The sequence below is a fragment of the Pseudorasbora parva genome, chromosome 6, assembly GCF_024679245.1.
Source record: "Pseudorasbora parva isolate DD20220531a chromosome 6, ASM2467924v1, whole genome shotgun sequence".
Classification (NCBI taxonomy): domain Eukaryota; kingdom Metazoa; phylum Chordata; class Actinopteri; order Cypriniformes; family Gobionidae; genus Pseudorasbora; species Pseudorasbora parva.
The window spans coordinates 34,750,811-34,773,067 of record NC_090177.1 but is presented as its reverse complement, the minus strand read 5'-3'; the positions used below and the strand labels follow the sequence as shown (position 1 = coordinate 34,773,067).

Genomic DNA, 22,257 nt, shown 5'->3' with positions numbered 1-22,257 from the left:
CAACAGGCTGAAGGTCCAAATAAATACAGTTTCAAAGGACTTCGAAGGTCTTCAGAGGCTCTGCACGATCCCAGCCGAGAATAGGGTCTTATCTTGCGAAACCATTTATAAACATTTATATAGTTTTGAACCTCAAATGCTTGACTTATGTGTTGTCCTTCGTCACAGTGTATAACATCATCACGTTGAAATGGTCACGTGTCCCATATTTGATTCTCAAATTATGTTATTTTGATAGGTCACATATAATTTGATTTTCTGCAAGCTTCAAGGATCATTGGAGACTCTAAAAGGATAAAAAATAACTAAATATAGAGAGTCAATATAATTATGTTATACATTTATTGTACACATTTATTATATATATTATATTATACACACTTAAACACCTATGGAAAAAAAATGACAGAAAAAAATGACAGTGTATGGTATACAGAGCAACAACAAGGAGATAGTTTTAATTTTTAATTTAAGCCAAGCTGTGATACCGAACAGGACCACACAGAGAATTCCCCAAAAAATCCTAAATCAACCGCTTTGACTTGACTGCCTGAACATACAACGCACATGACACATCAAACATTATCCTTCCTGAGTGTGTGTGCAAACAACGCAAATGCACTTGTTACGCTATGTATTGACTGAAAATTAATTAAGGAGCAAATGAGGACGCAGGATCCAAGTGCAGTGGTATTACTAAAATCCAAACTCTCAGATACAAAATCATATAGAACAGGAACAGAAACAGCATACAGAAAAAGAAACACCCAAACATGCAATGAAACGTTAACCTGAACTAGACTATGAACTGACAAGACAGGACTGAGGATCAAATTAACAAGACACGGATGACAGTGATAATGCAATTAGAAACCACAGTAGCAAACAGGCAGGAGGGTGGAGAAAAACTGAACTGAACTAATTAACAGACAAGGACAAAAAGTATTTCCTCCTACCAGGGTTACAGGTGCTGGTAGATGCTCAGTGTGATTGTGATAAACTTAAAGGGGGGGTGAAACACTCAGTTTCAGTCAATCTCATGTCAATCTTGAGTACCTATAGAGTAGTATTGCATCCTTCATATCTCCGAAAAGTCTTTAGTTTTATTATATTTATAAAAGAAATATGGGCTGTACCGAGTCTTTCCGGAAAAAAACGAGCGGAAAAAACCTGGAGGCGTATCGTGTGGGCGGAGCTAAAGAATGACCAATGCGCAAAGTGGTGACGTCCTCAAGCGTGGAGAAACCCTTGCTATCGATTCTCAGCTAATAGATATGATCCAGAATTATTCGGAGGCTGAAATAAATTAAACAGGAGAAACAGCAACAGCAGGACGTCTGTCTCTGTGGTATGTACTGTATTTAGTGGCCTGTCAACATTTGTGTGTCTTTACTCGCAGTTTATGAAGACATGATTCGGTTTATGGAATATTGTATGGGAATATACCTTAGCAGTAGCAAGCAAAACGGTTTTGCAAGTCAGACTAGTATAACGTTATACATAGAACAGCAATGAAGTCCGTTAGCGCATTTGAATGACGAAGCACGCGATCGTGTCGTTTACTGATGTTTCCTCACGCGACGATAAGCAACAGCACAGACATTTGAAGCAGTTTTACTCACCGGCTGCTTCCAAAGCAGGACCGAACTTTTATCGCTGGGACCGCTCCGTCAAAAACACACTTCTTGGAGTGTGGAGATCCACTTTGCGATGCGATGTTGTGAAGCTTCCCGTCATTTCTGCGTTCAAATCGGTTCAAATGCAGCGCTGCCTTCCCGGAATGCTGTGCTGAAGCGTTGAAGTCGCTTGATGTCAAAGTGGAGGAATGAAGTGGAGCGCGGCGCGGACTATAACCGACATAAGTGTTCACGGATGACTGGATCTGCAGCTTGAGAGCAGTGTTTACGGGCGTGCATTTCCTCTCTCGCTCTAGTCACCCGCGCGAGCGCACCCTACCGGGAGAAGAGCCCGTACGGCCCATACAAGGACCTTCTGGTCTATTGACGTCAAGTCGAGCCATACTCGAAAAAAACTCTCCGAAACTTGTGAGAAACTGGAAGGAGTATTTTTAACAAAGAAATACTCCATCAAACGTCCAACATTAGTTTTTGAAACTTTGTCTATGTTTAGGATAGGAATCCAAGTCTTTAACAGTGTAAAAAGCTCAGTATGCATGAAACAGCATTTCACCCCCCCCTTAAGGTCATCTAACTGCGTGACAAAAATTATGTTAATGGCGCAGCTTCATGTAATTTATTTGCATTAATTGCTAATTGCGTTAAATTATTTAAACGTGTTATGAACTTTAAAATAACTGTATGCATTAACACTGACAGCACTAATTTAAACACACATGAACTTAGTGACTTGTGTACACTGATGTTTTTGTTGAGTCTTTGGCCCCATTTCCACCGAAACCCGAAACAATTTGTACCAGGAACTTTTTTTACAGGAACTTTTTTTCCCCAGACCTGCTACTGTCTGCGTTTTCACCGCGGTCTAAAGTACTGTGAAGATTAGGCAAATTAGTCCGGTGATGTAGTACTGTGCGTGACTGCTCCTTCCAGTCAGCAACAGACAGTAATTATTTTTGCGCAACACTCTCTGCAACAATAACAAGGAGATTCAAGCTGTACTGCTTTTGCTGGTTATGTATTAGTTTACTAAAGAGGTAATTAACAAAACGTCGGAAAGAGCACTGATATGTTAGTATTCTAGGGTATTCTAGGGTAAGAGTATTCTAAAAGCTTGTAAAGCTAGATTTAAAATGACAATGGGTTATTATCAGCTGTGTTCCTGAACTTTGAAAGTACTTCCTTGCGAGCATGGCCGTTTGGAGGGGAAAGTATTTACCCGGAACTTTATTTAGACCCTGGTTCCTGCGGTCATAACACACCGAGTACCACCCCAAAGTTCCTAGTTCCTGGGGAAAGTTCATGTGGTGGAAATGCGGCTTTTGCTACTGAATGGGGGATACATTTTTTTAATGTGCACTGGGATTACTGCTTTCAGGAGCTTAAGCCCAAAATTATCTCTCTGATGAAGAAAGAGCTGAAGAGGTTCAAGAGATTACTGAGCACAGATTACCCAGCATGCTCTGAGAGAGAGCAGGAGGATGATGGTGAAGGTCAGGACAGAGTCAAAGAGGGGATTCTAAAAATCACACTGCACGTGTTGAGGGAGATGAACCAGACAGACCTGGCAAACACATTACAAACCAGTAAGAGATTTCATCACATTTACTTAAGAATGCAAACTGTAATTAATGATCACTTGAGAATTATTTTTTTACATTTGGATAAAGGCATTCAATAATGTACATATGTTTGTGTTCTACCAGTAATATAATATAAGCAACTTAAATGTAATATTAGTTTAATGAGAATAGTTTTTGTTAGAAATGAGATTAAGGATTTGCACTGAGGATTTCCTACATTTATGACTTTATATTTGTGAAAAAGAACATATATTATGATTGTCATTTGGTGTTTCAGAATGTGCCCCTGTATGTCAACAAAAACTCAAATCCAGACTTAAAGAAAAATATCAGAGAATTAATGAAGGAATCTTATATCAAACAAGTTCTACACTTCTTAATGAGATCTACACAGAGCTCTACATCACAGAAGGAGGGATTGGGGAAGTCAATAGTGAGCATGAGGTGAGACAGATCGAAAAAACATCCAGGAGACCAGATACACAAGAGACACCAATAAAATGCAATGACATCTTTAAAGCCTTACCTGGGCGAAACAAACTCATCAGAACTGTGCTGACTAAAGGAATTGCAGGAATTGGAAAAACTGTCTCTGTGCAGAAGTTTATTCTGGACTGGGCGGAGGGAAACAATAATCAGGATGTTCACTACATATTCCCACTTCCTTTCAGAGAGCTCAATTTGATGAAGGAGAAAAACATCAGTCTCATGGAGCTTCTTCGTCTTTTTTTCAAAGACACAAAAGAACTGAGACCAACAGACTATGAAGATTACAAGGTTTTGTTCATATTTGATGGAATGGATGAATGTCGACTCCCTTTAGATTTCACAAAAAATCTGAACTTGTTTGATGTGACAGAATCAGCCTCAGTTGACGTGCTGCTGACCAACCTCATCAAAGGGAATCTGCTTCCTTCTGCTCTCCTCTGGATCACCTCTCGACCAGCAGCGATCAGTCAGATCCCTTCTGATTGTGTTGACCAGGTCACAGAAGTACGAGGGTTCAATGACCCTCAGAAGGATGATTATTTCAAGAAGAAAATACACAGTCAGAGTCTGGCAAACAGAATCATCTCACACGTGAAATCATCAAGAAGTCTGTACATCATGTGTCACATCCCAGTGTTCTGCTGGATTTCAGCCACTGTTCTAGAGAGAATGTTGTGTGAAGCAGAGAGTGCAGAGATTCCCAAGACTCTCACTCAAATGTTCACTCATTTCCTGATCTACCAGACCAAATTGAAGACTGAAAAGTATGATGGGAAATGTGTGGTAGATCTTCATCTGACACAGAATAATATTCTGTCACTAGGAAAGCTAGCTTTTGAGCAACTAGAAAAAGGGAACCTGATCTTCTATGAGGAGGATTTGAGAGAGTGTGGCATTGATGTCAGAGACGCGTCAGTGTACTCAGGAATTTGCACTCAGATCTTCAGAGAGGAATTTGAATTTTACATGGGGAAGGTGTACAGCTTTGTGCACTTGAGCATTCAGGAGTTTCTTGCAGCCCTGTTCAAGTTCATTTCCTTTCTTGGGAACAAAGAGCACAATTCAGAAATATCTGAGTTTCTAAAGAGTGAAGTGAACCGGGCCATGCAGAGTGAGAGTGGACACCTGGATCTTTTCCTCCGATTCCTTCTGGGTCTCTCGTCAGTGTCCAATCAGGCTCTTCTACAGGGCCTGATGGCACAGACAGAAGGCATCTCCTCCGGCCAAGAAGAAATAGTTGAGCACATTAAGATGAAGATCAGGGATAATTCCTCTCCTGAGAAATCCATAAATCTGTTCCACTGTCTGAATGAACTGAATGACCATTCACTAGTACAGGAAGTTCAGACATACCTGAGCAAAACAGGTCGACTCTCTGGAGCCCTACTCTCCCCTTCTCAGTGGTCAGCTCTGGTGTTTGTGTTGCTAAACTCAGACAAAGAGATGGAGGAGTTTGATCTAAGTAAATATGATCCGTCAGATGAAAGTCTTTTGAGGCTGCTTCCAGTACTGAAAGCATCTAGAAAAGCAGAGTATGTAAAAAAAATTGTAATATATTACAATAGGAAAACCCTTTTCAGAATACAAAACTAAATGCAGAAAAATAAAAAGAACTCACACTACATGTATATAAACAAGTTGTACATATGTAATTACCACAATAACTAGGGATGTCCCGATGTGAATGAGAGCGCGCGCGCTGATCTGTCTCTATGCATCATCCGAAAGCGCGCACTCGTCTCACAGCGCGCAAATACTGAGTTCTCTTTCAAGTCTTGCACTTAAACGGACCAACTCACACAAGAAGTATGTCAACATGTCCATCTTGATGAGTATCCAAGCAGACATAGCCTGAATATGCCTTAAGAGGACTTTATACAGTCGAGAAAGACGACGCAGAGCCTTCCATTAGGTCTTAAAGGGGCAGTAGCCTTTACTGCTGTCTGTTTAATGTCAAACAAAAGATAAGGAATCACTCACTGCTCTTGATTGAATAGCTTTTGTAAGGATTAGTCTTTAATTTAAACAGTTAAATAATTTCCATAACATTTGATTAGCCTACTTTATTCAATTTCTCTACCTAAAAACTAATGGAAGACCCATAAAAACCCTGAAAAGCATTGTTAATTACACTTCAATCAAATTACACTTCAAATATTTTTTCCCCAAAGTTAGTTTATGTCATTGTAGGCAGTTATCGTCACGATGATTTCATTTCAAGTGTTTGTTTTTTAAATAAGTTTAGTTTGAGTTAGTTATTTGATGCTATAAAAAACGTCTGTGTGATGTCATGATTGACAGCTGAGATCGATGTCTTCTCTGAGTGAAATTGTCACTGAGGCACTAAGAGACTTTTTTGGGGATTTTTGGGAGCAGATTATTTAATTTAATTTCCATAACTGTTTATTTCACACCAACTTTATTAATTGTTCTGCATCTGTGAGAGTATGGGTGTGCTTTTTATATCGCCATTGTACTTCCAGCTCTGCTCAACTCCGGCCGGACTTTTTTATATTTACTGTTGCACTAAAATCCAAAAGTGAAGAATTTGTTATTTATTACTTGATTGTTCAAGCTACCTCACAATAGTGCTCTGTTTGTTAGAGTTGTTGAATGTTAAAGGGATCCCATGGTGTTGAGACTTGTATGGCTTAATATAACATAAACAATGTCTCTTACTGAAATATGTAGTAGAAAACCCATGAAAGATCTACATTATTTAAAAAATCGATTTTATATTTGGACCATGGGCGGCGCCATTTTGTTTGCGTTCTAGGTTGATGACGTAGAGTGGTTGCACTCCTCAATCAGCTGGCATTACCCGTAGCTATTTTTACCACAACGCAACTCGAAAATTGTTTCTGAAAATTGAGTACTCAGAAAATGGACTCATCAAACACCAAGACAGGCACCACAGACAGGGAAGGCATCTTATTCCATCATTATTGAACTCGGAAGCCCACCCAAGTCACAATGGTGAACCATTGCTTTTGCACCTGGTATGTGCTGTTAAGTGAGCTTTAATTAAGGCCCTGATATAGGTATATCAAGCCAGATCGAACTTCTGTGAGATTATTTTGAGCAAATTCAAGCCAAAACTAAGTTTGTAGGAGTGCTTTAGAAGTCCCATTGGTCCATTCCAGTTACATTTAACAGCACATTACCTAATTTTATGGCATGGTCCCTCTCTGACTGCAACTTTAGAGAACGGTTTACTACATTTCATCTAGATCATGATGGACGAGCACAGTTCTCAAACCTTTTTCGACCTAGAGGATCCCAGCACTTATCATTTTGTGCATCTTCCTTATCTTTTTAAACATGGAGTGGACCACAGTGTGCTGCGGAGCTAACAGAGACTTCCACCATCAGCTCTGTTTTCTGTTCACCATCAGCTCTGTTTCTGTTCACCATCAGCTCTGTTTCTGTTCACCATCAGCTCTGTTTCTGTTCACCATCAGCTCTGTTTTCTGTTCACCATCAGCTCTGTTTCTGTTCACCATCAGCATCAGCTCTGTTTCTGTTCACCATCAGCTCTGTTTCTGTTCACCATCAGCTCTGTTTCTGTTCTGTTTTCTGTGTTGGTTGATTGTTTGTAGTATTCTATATTTTTACATTATTATTTTTTTGTTATTTTTTTCCCTTTGTTGCACTTTGAGATTCTTCGGAATGAAAAGTGCATTATAAATAAAATCTATTATTATTATCTGACACACCCAATTCACATCTTGCAGTTTCTTCTACTGAGATGATTAGTTGAATTAGATGTGTTAAATGAAGAAGAAAGGTACTCCTGGACAGGTTTGAGAACCCCTGACTTAACTAAACCTCTTTTTTTATTAGTTTGAGAAACTACAGTTTATCTTTCAATAAGATAATGTAATTCTGCGATAGCGACATCAAACTTGTATTTTATGCATCCTGTGCAATTTATTTCATCAATCGTGGTATTCATTTAGTAGTTGCTTTGATTACAATTCTTTATGATGTTGTTAATAAAATGTAGTTTTTTACACATCTTCATTCTGTTAACAATATAGTCAAAGGCTCTACAAGTTATCTGATATCTCAGAAATCCTCGGTGCCAGCTGACACAATCCCTTAAATTTGTATAATCATGTACTTTACTGTTAAGATGAAACTCTTAGCTGGCGCACCATAATTAAAAGAAGAAAGGGGTCATCTGACACTTTCACACCTTAGTCACAACCCTGGGCATGGAGTACATCAACAGCACAAATTTTGAATGTGTTGCTAATATGCCACAATTATTTCAGGTCTCTATGTATCTACTAATGAGCTGATGAGTTAAATCAGGTTAATTTGATTAGGGAGATATACAAAATGCGCAGAGTTGAGGGTAATTCATGACCAAGCTTGGGAACCACTAACTTAGATGATATGTTACCAAAATGCAAAAAAAAAAAAATGTACATGCCACATGTCACATGTATGTTCTGTTTTGCTTTAGTTATTGTCTGTGTTTTGGTTTGAATCAGTTTTCTTTGTTATCAGTTTCCCTGCCACTTGTTTATTACTATGGTTCCTGATTAGTCTTCATAATTTCATTGTTCTGTTGATTGCCATCCCTGTGTATTTATGCCTTCAGTTTTTCAGTCCATTGCATTGAGTTGATGTTATATTGACAGTGTTATGCTAGTGGTACTGTACTCTGGTCATTAAAACTCCTTTTGTTTGCTTTCAGCTTGTTTTTGGATAATCTGCACAAGTGTGACAATGTGATCGCTCAGATTATTTCTGTTTATTTTGTGTGATAGTGCTTTTTTTCCAGCATGCAGGCTAGTTGCGAATAAGCTTTAGCTCGTTCTCTAACTAATTAAAGTTTTTTTCAATTTTTCATTGCAGTCTGTCTGGGTGCCTAATTAGAGAGGAAGGTTGTTCTGCTCTGGCTTCAGCTCTTAGATTAAACCCTTCACACCTGAGAGAACTGGATCTAAACTGGAACAAACCAGGAGACACAGGAGTGAAGCTTCTTTCTGTTGCACTGAAGGATCCACTCTGTAAACTGGAGAAACTGCAGTAAGTGTTATTTTGTCATGTTGTCAATTAACAGAAAAAAAGATTACACATTTCTGTCAATGCAAACTAATTAAATGAGAAGTCATTCCTAATATTGTGTTGCTAGTGAAAGTGTGGCCCTTTAAAAGCTGCGCGTTTCCCTATTGAACTGCCGATATTTTGTGTGTGTGCGCCGAACAGTGCCACGATTCACACAAACAGTGTGAGAAACAAGGACTCTGGAGCGCTCTTGTTCAGAAAAGTAAACTGCGTGTTCGTTTTAGCCGATTGTAATGTATTTAATTCAATAAAACACAAGTACTGTAAGTGGCGATGGTGTTAATGATTTACCTCGGATATACCTCGGATATACCTCGGCTTCAGTGCATCGCGCTCGGACTGCAGAGAATGTGGTCAGTGAAAAACATACTTTTCTTTCAACCTGGAGTCAAATATGATAGCTTATGTATAGGCTATAACTGCACTTGTTTAATGTTATTGCTAACCCTTTTCTTTCCCTATTAATGTTTGCTACTGCATTACATCTATGGCTGATCTCAATTTCTCCAACTACGGGCCATGGGTCAAATAGAAAATGCGCTCTGCGTTAATAAAATTAGTGCTGTTAAAATTAGTTTGCGTTAACACGTTCATTTTGACAGCCCTACTAAAAATAAACATTGTTCACGAGTCCTGCAGCTTGAGTCCGAGTCGAGTCTGAAGTCTTTCGAGGACGAGTCTCAAGTCGAGTCTGAAGTCAATGTGTGTGCGACTTAAGTCGCACTCGAGTCTGAGGCTCAAACTCGAGTCCCCATCTCTGACACACACACACACACACACACACACACACACACACACACACACACACACACACACACACACACAATGTTAGCACCATATCCTTTAAGTCTGGTAAGTAGCGAGGTGGGACCTCCATGAATTGGACATCACCCAGATGGTAGGCCAATGGGTTGGAGGCCAAGTCAACACCTCAAACTTGTTGATGGCTCCTCAAACCATCCCTGATCCATTTGTGCTTTGTGGCAGGAGTATTATTCTGCTGTATGAGGCCACAGCCACCAGGGAATATCGTTTCCATGAAAGGTAGGTTGTACGTTAAAGTAGCATCCACATAGATTGCAGGACCCAAGGTTTCCCAGCAGAACATTGACAAAACATTACTCTGCCTCCGCCGGCTTTCCTACTTCTCATAGTGCATCCTGGTGGTATGTGTTCCCCAGGTAAGCGACACACACACATACACGGCCATCCACGTAATGTAAAAGAAAATGTGATTCGTCAGACCAGGTTACCTTCTTCCAATACCTTCTTCCAACATTGTTGGTGCTTTTGGCGGTGCACAAGTGTCAGCATGGGCACCCTGACTGGTCTGCAACTAAGCAAACTGTGATGTACTGTGTATTCTGACATCTTTCTATCAGAACCAGCATTAACTTATTGAGCAATTTGAGCTACAGTAGCTTGTCTGTTTGATTGGACCACACAGGTCAGCCTTTACACCCCACGTACATTAATGGGGACCACTTTTGATAAATACTGACCACTACAACCCACAAAAGCTAGCTGGATAGCCAGCTGAACTCAGCCCCACCCACAACATTTGAGCTCGAGCAGTTCAGTCTGGACTTGATCCATGGAGGAGTAATTATGCTCAAACAAAAACTGTTCAGACCAATCAAGTTGTCAGGGCGAGCTTTAGACGATGACGGACAGATGATAAACAGCAGCATGATTACGTTAAAAATAATTTAAGTCATCAACGTCATCAAAGGCACTTGGGTTGAATTTGTTTAAATCCGTAACGGAGAACTTGTTCATATATGCATTTACCTTCACTATTTCTCTCAGAAATTATGATAATTTTGGTAAGTACTTTGTGTATCCTTAAATTATTTTTTTTACAACACTGGCAAAAATTTATTCCAGCATGCATGTAGACAGGGTTGCCAAGTTTTTACAACTAAACCTGCGAACTTCTAGCCCAAAACAATATAGCTTCTCGGAGGGGTTCTCAGGGGAAAAAATGGCATTTGGGGGGTTAAATGTTTAGTTTTTTTTGGCTAGGTCGCCTGCTAAAATTTGCATTCCTGGGTCTATATATCAGATAATTGAGGTCGCTTCAAACCGCAGACTTGGCAACAGACTCCAGTTGAGTTATGTTGACATTTGACATTATTTGTTCCTATAAATTGAGACAAGTATTATTTTAAGTGGTAATCAACAATATCAGATCTATCAACATGCCAGATATGTAGCTGACAGATCATCGGATGTATTACATATTTTTAATTGTATACCTGAAATTCAATTTAATATAATAAAACAATGTATACACGTATATGCCATATCATTTATAGGGCACATATGAGCTGTGGATAATTATCAAATACTGTAAGTGTGTGAAACTTTTATCCTTCCTTCTACAGACTGTGGGACTGTAATATTGGAGAGGAAGGCTCTACTGCTCTGGCTTCAGCTCTAAGATCAAACCCCTCACACCTGAGAGAACTTAATCTGAACAACAATAAACCAGGATGTTCTGGAATTAAGCAACTCTCTGCTCTACTGAGGGATCAGCGTTGTAAATTGGTCAAATTAATGTTGGTGCACATGGTTAATTATATTTTCTAATAACTTTCAGGCATCCAACCATACTTTAACAACTGTATAATTATATGTATAACTTTGTTCTCAGTCATTTCTTTGGATTGATAAGGTTTGATGAGAATTGTTCAGTAGTAACAGAATGTTTTTGCAGGCTGTTTGATTGCAATATTGGAGAGGAAGATTGTGCTGATCTGATTTCTGATTTCAGCTCTAAGATCAAATCCCTCACACCTGATAAAATTGGATCTTAACTACAATGAACCAGGGGAGTCAGGAATAAAGCTACTCTCTACTCTACTGAAGGATTCACAATGTAAACTTGAGAAACTACGGTCAGTATTCATAATTTAATTTTCTTATTTACCCCATAGAACCTATAGTTTGGAAAATGTATGAATAGTTGTTTGATGCCACTAATGCCAAAATTGCATATATTATTATACAAATGTTTTTTGGCCTAACTGTAAGGATGAATTTTTGACAATTATTGTTCTATGGGGAATCTGGAAAAGTTTCATGACTTTGATAATGGCTACTTCAATGAACATATGTCAGTAAACATATTATGTGTAGTAAACTATATTACTTCAAATTTCATTATACCTTTCATTATACCTCTATACCTTCTCAATCATGCTATAGGTTGTCTAATTGCAGTATTAAAGAGAGGGGCTGTGCTGCCCTGGTTTCAGCTCTGAGATCAAACCCCTCACACCTGAGATGTTTGGATCTGAGCTGCAATAAACTGGGAGATTCAGGGGTGAAGCAGCTATCAGCTTTACTGAAAGATCCACACTGTAAACTAGAGACAATAAAGTGAGTGTAATTATTTATTAATTAATAATGTGTTTTATCAAATAGAAATTCAAATAGAAATAAATCTGCTTGTGCGATCTCTCACACTCAAAACAAAACACAGCTGAAGAGTGTAAAACTAAGAACACATCTTAATTTTACGCTCTTAGGTAATTTCATAAGTTTCATGATGCTTTGCCAGGCGGCTTGCTTTTTATGGTCTTTATTGAGGGACTTCATGAATATCTGATTATATCCAATTAACCTTTCACATTCAGTCTCCTTATCCATGTTTAAAAAATAAATTATATTTCAAACACTTGCCAGCCATTAGCATGAAGCCATGTTGATACATTATTTATGGGACAGATACATTATGGAATTATAAAGGACAGCAACATTTGTGTGCATGATACAATGTGATGACTCAGAAGCTATATCTAAAGTGGCATATATACCACTTCTGGTCACAACAACATTATTTATGCAGCACAGAGGAGGCATTACATTCACAAGAAAAATTTGAAGTTGGAATGCACTCAGCAACAATTTTTAATAAAGCGATCAAAACTGCCTGCCAACTGACAGACGAACTGACAATGGCTTTCTTATTTAGGTTTAAATTAAGGTAATGTGGTGGATAAACATTCGTAAAACATTTTCTCATAACATTTAAAAGCTGCGATTGAAATACAGAACATCACACAATATATAAAAGAAGATTTTGATCTATAAACCTAAAAAAATACCTGCCTAGAGAGGAAAAGAACCCTTTTTCTTATGCCTATTATGCCTAAAGGAGGTCACACACCGGACGCGAAGCTCAGCGCCGCGTCTCAGGTATCTCACACCAGACCCCCACATTATATACGCGCAAGCTCAATTTTGAATCGACTTCTGACAGAAGAGCTGCACGATGGATGTATCTTGTAGCACAGGGTGAAATCAGTATGTACAATGACGATTTGAGGGAAATATAATATAAATGTAATATAAAACTTTGAAATGGCGCTCTGTGGCACGGCAGGATTTTAAACAACTTCCTGAGTCACTGCGGACAGGCACCGAATGCCGCCAATGGTGTGTGTATACTTACTGAAATCAATGGGTTCAAATTTTAAAGACATGGTGCGGCAAGGTTATATTGTACAGCAGTGTACAATCATTGGAATTTTGAAAAAATATGGCTGATCTTAACATTTGTCAAGCTTCCAATGATCCATGAAAAAAAACTAAAAGAATGACTCATGGGCAAATATGGGAAAGTTATTATTAGGGGAAAAAAAAAACATTATTTATGATTCATAAGGACCAGTGTTTTAAGAGTTGCTTAGATTGTACAGAGTAGCTTCTTCTGATTAAATGGCTGTATAAAGTTATTAAAAATCTAGCAATTTCTATACATTTTATTTCTGTCAGGAATAATAACTCAAGATTCAATTGCAAGTGATCAAATCCTTTATTCAAGAAAAAACACGGATTGATATTAGATACTGTCAGAAAAATGTGGTGCAGCAAGTCCTTGGCAGCACAGGGACTACAATGGGCAGATCTGTGAACAACATTCACACGGGGAACCGAACGACAGGTACACATTCACTCTGGGAAGAGACAGGAACTCAGGAAGACGAAGGACAGAATAAAGGCAAGGAACAGAGTATGAGCACAAAGAACAATCCAAAAATGAACGAACAAACACAGAGACATAGCAGCGCTGACAAGCTGAAACTGATCGCTAATCAGTGATCGTTAGTTGTCCAGCAACATGAGACAGCCAAAGACATGCGACAAACGTACAACAAAACAAACAGAAAAATACAGACTTGCAAACCATGACAATTTCTTTTTGACAGGTTTTTTATCGCAAGTATAAAATCAAATCTTTGTTTTAAAGTAGACATAAGATACAGTATAAATGTGTTTATTCCATTTGAAGCACTGTATAACACACAGTAACCACATATAATATAATGTCTGTGCTAAAATGTAAGTGTAAAATGTTTTTTTCTCTCTCTCTCTCTCTATCGAGGCTTTGGAAATGCAGAATAGGAGAACAAGGCTGTGCTGCCCTCGCTTCAGCGCTGAGATCAAACCCATCACACCTGAGAAAAATTAATCTAAACTATAATAAACCAGGTGATTCAGCAGTGAATCTTCTTTCTGGTCTATTGCAGGATCCACACTGTAAAGTGGAGACTCTACTGTAAGTATATTTTATTATATCATTGTGGTATGGCAAGCAGCGGGGCGAGGGACCACGAGAGCGGGCCGGTGACGAGTGTTAATGAGTACCAGCTGCGTGACGCACCGGTCTCGTCTCGCGGCCAAGTGATGGGAGCATAAAAGGAGGAGCCAAGCTAGCGGAAGACGAGAGAGGACCAGGCCTGGATTTTATGTTGAGTTTTCAAGTTTTATTATGTTTGTGTGGGCAGTCGTCCGTGAGGGGCTGCCCACGTTTTATTTTGTGCGTATTTGCGGGCAGTCGTCCGTGAGGGGCTGCCCGCGGTTTTACTTTAGTTTTGTTTATTTATTTTGAATTAAAGTTTTGAACGTTAAAAAAATAATAATAATCTGGTCCGGTTCCCAGACACACTGCCGTTCGGCCCTCTGCCCGCCGAGAGGCTCTTCCTCGCGGTGCTGTGCGATGGCACTGGACGCTTGGTGGACAGCTCGATCCTCCTCCGCCCCCTGGCGGCCGGCGGTGACTCCTCCTTCTGAGGGACCCGGCAGCGAGCCCCGCGCTCCCTGCTCCTCCCCTATCCGGCGGACGGTAGCAGGCTCCGGCCAGCGGCAAGCGCGGCGACTCCTCCGCTCCCTCTCGGACGGCAGCCACCCCACCTCGACCCAGGGGCACGGCAGCGAGGTCTCTATCCCACCTTCCTCGCGGTCCTCATTCATCCGCGCTGCCCAACCTTCTCAGCACCGCAATCCCCCTCAGCAGTGAGGGCTCTTCGACAGCATGTCCCTCCTCCCTCCTTCCCCCCTGGTTTTGGCACCAGTGTAACGATGTTCGTAGATTGGAAGGAAGGAGGCGGGAACCGGCGAACATTAAAAAACTTTAATTCAAAATAAATAAACAAAACGAATGTAAAACCGTGAACACCCACAAAATAAAACGTGCGCAGCCCCTCACGGACGACTGCCCACACAAACATAATAAAACTTAAACAAAACTCAACATACAATCCAGGCCTGGTCCTCTCTCGTCTTCCGCTGCCTTGGCTCCTCCTTTTATGCTCCCGTCACTTGGCTGCGAGACGAGACCGGTGCGTCACGCAGCTGGTACTCATTACCACTCGTCACCGGCCCGCTCTCGCGGTCCCTCGGCCCGCTGCTTGCCACACCACAATCATGTATTAAAGACAAATTTTGTTACTTTTTCACATTCAATCAGTGCATTGGTTGATCATGCAAAGTTCTATGCCTTTGTTTATTTTGCATTAATTGCAATATGCAACACCAACTTTTTTATTTTTGAAACAAAAGAACAAATGTGAGGGTGACTGCTTAAAAATCTATACAGTAGATTCATAAAGTATTTAGACCCTTGATACATTAATCAGGCATCACAGTATCCTTTCAGGTCCCCCTTAAGTAGGTAGTATGTGTCAAAGTAACATCCAAATGGATGGCAGGACCCAAGGTTTCCCAGCAGAACATTGTCCAAAGTATTACACTGCCTTCACCAGCTTTCCTCCTTCCCATAGTGCATCTGGTGCCATGTGTTCCCCAGGTAACGCATAACGGCCATCTATGTGATGTAAAAGAATACATGTCATGTATCTACAGTAGCAACTTGTCTGGTTAATGTGATCACACGGGCCAGTGTTTGCTCCTCACGTGCATCAATGCGTCTTGGCCACGCATGACCCTGTCGCCAGTTCACCACTGTTCCTTTCTTAGACCACTTTTGATAGATACTGACCACTGCAGACCGGGAACACCCCACAAGAGCTGCAGTTTTGGATATGCTCTGTCGCATTTGTCTAGCCTAGTGGTTCCCTGTGTATATAATCCTTGTGTTTCCCTCACTTTTTGCACCTAGATCCTACTCTCTCCCAACTCTAAGAGGTTGTTTGCAGTACACCATTTTCACCTAAAAGCTGAAAACTTTTTATTAGCCATTCATTTACACAGCAATGTCGTTTTGGGGGTGCATGCGTATTACGTGTTCAGTCTATAGGCATGTGCACGTACAACAATGGCAGACTACAGAACTGCATTTGTGCTGCTCAAAATAATATAAATAATAATAATTAAAAAATCTATATTTATATAGTGCCTTTCCAGTGTTCAAGGACGCTTTACAATGTACATGCAACAAGGAAAGGAGAACACCAATAGGGGAGACCATGATGACAAACAATAGTTAGTAGGTTGGAGTAACAAGACTACATAACAGTAATAGAGCATTATATAGACAGGGTATCATACAGCAGAATAGAATAGAAACACAACTTAACCTGCTGAACCCTTAAGTGTGTGTATAAAAGGGTCTTAGATATAAACACATTTGATTTGCTTAACCTATTAACCTTAACCTATTAACCCCTTAACCTAGAGCTAAGCCATGTAAAAAGTGAGTAGAAACTATTTGTATTTAATACGATAAACCACTGGGAGCCAGTGGAGATTGTACAAAATTGGGGTGAGTAGAGTGCCTGATATGGGTAAGTATTCTAGCAGGAGGGTTTTAAAAGTAAACACTGTGTTCAAAAATACCTGAATGGAAACCTGGAAGTCAAGAAGTGACAAGGTGGATCGGGGCAAAAAGAATAAGAGCCAAAATAAAGCTGCTCTTGAGGTTGGAAAAGGCAACTTCAGCTGCACTGGACCAAACTAACACAGCTTTAGTGGAGGTCAATACAGTCAGAGGAGTATAACTAGATGTCACTGCCAAAAAAACTGATAGTACAAATTGGCATAGCCCATAATCCTCGGCAGGGCCTTGTGAGGGGGGTAGGACAGTCTACCACAGCCTGAACTTGGACAAGACACTGTTGTATGAGAAATGAGCTGGCAATGACATTGATTTTGGCAAAACGGATTGATTGATAGATGAAAAGAACAAATGTATTAATTAAGGATCATTACAATAGAACTGAATCACAGGGAAAGGGCTTCAGAAAGAATGTCAAAGCACCTTTTAAGTACTATTACAAATACACAAATCTCATTTGCTGTATAATGGAATTATGAAAGTGCCAGTGGAATGATGATTTGTTTCTGATTCTCTATGCAGGATGACTGAATGCAGTATTGCAGAAGAAGGTTGTATTGTTCTGGCTTCAGCTCTGATGTCAAACCCCTCACACATTAGATTCCTCAATTTGGGCAACAATGAACTAGGGCACTCAGGAGTGAAACACATCTCTGACCTACTGCAGAATCCACTCTGTAAACTGGAAAAACTATGGTGTGTGTTAACATTATTATGATATTATGGTTATATTTCTGAAGTACAAATATCATTAATATAGCATTGAGAAGCATGCATCCACTAAAAATATGCACTGTGACGAGACGAGCACTATTTTACAAACATGCCTTGCTTTGATACCTCTGTCCTTAAGTTACATCATGCGTGTATTATTTCCTTGCATCTTAAGAAGGACTACCTGTGACGCAAGGGAAGAAAGCGTGAATGCATACATTTAAGCACCCCCAGTACTGGCTAATTCATCAGTGCACTCAAGTCTCTTGAACAGAGCACAGAAAACAGAAACAGAAAACATTTTTTTTTTCTTTTACCAACAAATACACCAAAGCACATACAAAAAGAAAGAAACATGATGTAAATTCAGAAATGCATCGAATGATTATTTAACTGTTAAAGTAGGGAACACCATTATCCTGCCATGTAATACAACACAAAAAATGTGCATACATGTTTCAGTATCAATGTTGAAAAGATGAACAAATACACGCAGTTTAAAAAGAGGCTGGTAGTCAATTTAATTCACTGTCTTCATGTATGGTATCTATAGCCTAGATATTTGTATGTAATCTTTAGTCTGTAGAGTCTTTGGCAGACTGCCAATTATGAGTCCTTTACACATACTGTAAAGATGTTACTGAAACTGACTAAGTCTGTTAGTGGTAGGCTAATTAGTCTGTTAGCGGTATCTACATTCACTATCATGTTTACAGGTGAACTTGAGAAATTGTTATTTATCTAAACTCTATACAGGTTGTCTAACTGCAGTATCACGGAGGAGGATTGTGTTGCCCTCGCTTCAGCACTGAGATCAAACCCAACACATCTGAGACAACTGGATCTTAGTCAAAACAAGCCAGGGGACACTGGAGTGAAGCTGCTTAATGATCTGCGGAACAATCCACACTGTAAACTAGAGTGAGTTCATGTTTACATGGTACATGAATTTCATGTCTACGTGTTTTTTAAATATACACTTCAAAAATCACATTCTCTATTTGTGCACAATGCACAAAATCACAATTTTAACATTTCTCTACAGACAAGTCTTTCATCTATATAACTTAAAAAGTAATTGCCATTAATACTTTTCATTTTCATCAATTCTCATTAAGTTTAATACTTTTGTTTCATCCATCTTTTAATACAAATGGTTTTAATACAAAAAAAGCCTAGAATAGACATAACGTTTCATATCTGAAAAGGTCGTAAAACTAGGCATCAGACACTTGCCAAAAGCTGTACTGTAAATGGTTAATCTGGACCTCATACACTAAACCAGTATTTCTTGACCCAGTCCCAGGGAGCCACCGCTCTGCATATTTATGTCTTCTTTAATAAACACACCTGATTCAGATCATCAGCTCATTAGAAAGCTCTATGAAAATGTGAAATAATCTACATCTATATCCTCATTAACTATTCCCAACATCACTACGGTTTCTGACTCCATTACAAATTTCTGTGCCCTATTTAAGGGTATTGGGGGTGATTTTGGACACAGCCCAAAAGCTATTGGGGTAAAAGCAACCATGTCTGGGTTATTTGGCAACCCAGCACTCGTTAAATATTGGACAGAACACATGCTGGGTTATATTTTACCCAGCTTGTTAGGTTTAATACACTACCACATTTGCTGGGTTGTTTTTTTGACAGTGCTTGGTCAATCAGTTTAATATTGAAGGACTTTTTTTCTTTCATTTAAATAAAAATGCACTCTTAAACATCTGATATATATATAGAACAGGAACAGTTTATATACAATATATATTTTTTCAATGGCAAGTCAGTGAACACAAGGTTGATTTTTTTTTTTTGAAGAATGTCAGTAACCAAACAGTTAACTGGAGCCATTGACTTCCATAGTAGGAAAAAAATACTATGGAAGTCAATGGCTCCAGTTAACTGTTTGTTTACTGAGATTCTTCAAAAAAACCTTCCCTTGTGTTCAGCTGAAGAAAGAAATGCATACAGGTTTGAAACAACTTGTGGGTGAGTAAAGGATGACAGAATTTTCATTTTTCATCACAAAGTGAACTATCCCTTTAAATACATGTATTTATATACTACAGCCCCCCCCCCCCCCCCCCCCCCGTTAATGCAGCATCAACAAGACTTCGTTTAAACCCATCTCTGCCATGAAGACAATCTTTAGAATAATCTTATGAAAATCTATTGATCTAATATGACTTTGGACCTGTAATGTTGCCAGAATCATAATCATACACTATTTTTTTGTCGGCCAGAGGAGAACTGGCACCCCCATTGAGCCTGGTTTCTTTCAAGGTTTTTTTTCCATTCTGGCCCTGAATGAGTTTTGGTTCCTTGCCACTATCACCTTTGGCTTTTGGCTTGCTCTGTTGTTGACACTTAAATTTCAACTATATTACTGATCTGCCTGCATTGACACTCTATGATAATTTAAATTAGCTGGATAAAATAGTTTTCTCTGTTAACACTGTGAAGCTGCTTTGAAACAACTGGCATTGTAAAAAGTGCTATGTAAATAAAGGACTACAATGTGTTCTAAAATTAGCTCATAATGTAATATGTGTTTATTCATGTCTCAATTCCAGATGCTTCAACTGGTAAATAAACTGGAGGTATAGGCACCCTGGACTTCGATGAAATGTTGCTTTTATGCTGCTACAAAACATGCAACACTAAAAATGATTCTACAGCCATTACAGTTGTTGGATGATCCATCAATAATTGAACTTGCCATGGTTATAAAGCATATTTGAGGGATTTCAATGTTGTAAATCTAGAGCACTGCCCAGTAAGACACACTCCTCCTCTGAACTGATGCCACCGAAATCAATCAGGACAAATGAGCCAGATCTACATGTTAGGCGCTATTGGATGTATTACTGCTGAAGCTGTAATCTTTGTTCATCATTTCACTTTTTACCATGGTAAATCCTTCTAACATTTACAGCTGCAAGACTGCATACATTTTCGCTGTTTCCTATTTTGCTATTGCTACAGCTTGCTCATAGAATGCATTGCTTCATCTTGAATACAATTGTTACTATTACATTTTTGTTAGTTTTTTTTTTTTTCAACAGTCATATACATTGTATATATTTAACATTTAGTACTGTTCATTACTTACTAAAATTACTCAACACCTGTATTTTTAAATGTGTTTTTTGGTACAAATTCATACTTGAAAATGAGGAGTAAAAACACAATGTTGATAAATGTCAATAACAAACATAATTTTATATAAAACTATATAACATTTTATTGAAAAAATACAATAAAAATAGCAACAGCATACAAGAAAATGTTACATTTGTAGAAAGAAATCTGGATAACAGTGTCTAAAGTATGAAGCATAATTCCTGCCACAGATTGTTTTATTAGTGACGGAAATGTCCGTAACATGCATAAAAATGTGATAAAGATGTAATAAAAACATTTAGGGTTACACAAAATGCATTATATGAACAAAAAGAACAATGCTGATTTGCTTTAACTCAGTCAATATTTAGTCTCATGTTTAATCGTTTTTTTCTATAAATGGTATCTAATTTCTATCATCGTTTTCAAAGTTCAGAATTAAATCAATTATTGAGAAAAGTTTAAAATCTAAATAACAAAAATAAAAACAAACACTTTCCTTGTGAAAATGTGAACTCTTCCTACAACTTTAGAAGTTCACTATTGTAAAAGAATGTAGTGAATGTAATACTTGTTAATTAATGTAACAGTTCAAGTTTATGTGAGCATTTGTGTGAAATGTGTATATCTGAATAATCTCATATGTGTAGGTGAGTTAGTTGAGTATACTTGTGTTCATTCAATTAGATCAGGTCAATTTCTTTTATGAATGGGTTCTAAGAAACAACCTTACTTTTGTCTCTTATTGTTTTAATTCAAATTCAAATGTTTAATTTCATCATGTTTCTCATTTACAAATTGTCTTTATTGTTGATTAAATAAATAAATAAAACATTGGTAGCAAGCCTTTTCATCAGTAATTTCATGGTCAAGATTAACAGTGTTTGGTTGTTCAAACTTACACAAGAGACAATGAGGAATCTATACAAACCCAAAATCCAGCACAGAGGGGTTCAGTGAATGTGGAGTGAAATGTGTATATGTGTGTGAGAGTGTGTGTTTTAGAGACGGTGTAGAAGGACAGAGTGCCGTATGGGCAGTCCAGATACACTCCTCTCTTAGAGGGGTGTGCATCAGGTGTGTCTGTGCCAGGAAGTGAATATGCCACCAGAACAAACAGGGCTCCAGAACTTTTCATTGAATCCAAACCTACAATAATTTCCTGCAAACTTCCTCCTTTCCTGCTCATTTCTTTATGTGCCACTGATATAACAGCCCCCCTCCACCCACTCCATTCAGCCTCCCAGTGGCTGCGTCCTGACAGACTCGCTCTCTACACATAACCTGAGGAAAGAAATCAAATCTCTGGGTGATCAGGATATGACTGCTGCTCCTCCAAACGTGTCACCTTTCTGTTCTCCTCAGACGGACGGAGATGACCATTTACTGTGTTTGGATCTAGCGTGAGATTACAGACATCTGAAAACAATAGGAAACATTAGAGGAAAGGACATTTAGAACACAACAAAGCATTAGAAAAAGGTGTGTGTGTGCGTGCGTGCGTGCGTGCATGCGTGCGTGTTTGTGTATTTGTGTAGACTTAGAT

At 38.9% G+C, this 22,257-nt stretch overlaps 1 pseudogene; it reads left to right on the top strand.

Moving 5' to 3' along the window:
• Positions 1-18,507, top strand: part of LOC137078941 (NLR family CARD domain-containing protein 3-like) — a 28,463-nt pseudogene extending 9,956 nt beyond the window's left edge.
• The last annotated feature ends 3,750 nt before the right edge of the window (positions 18,508-22,257 follow it).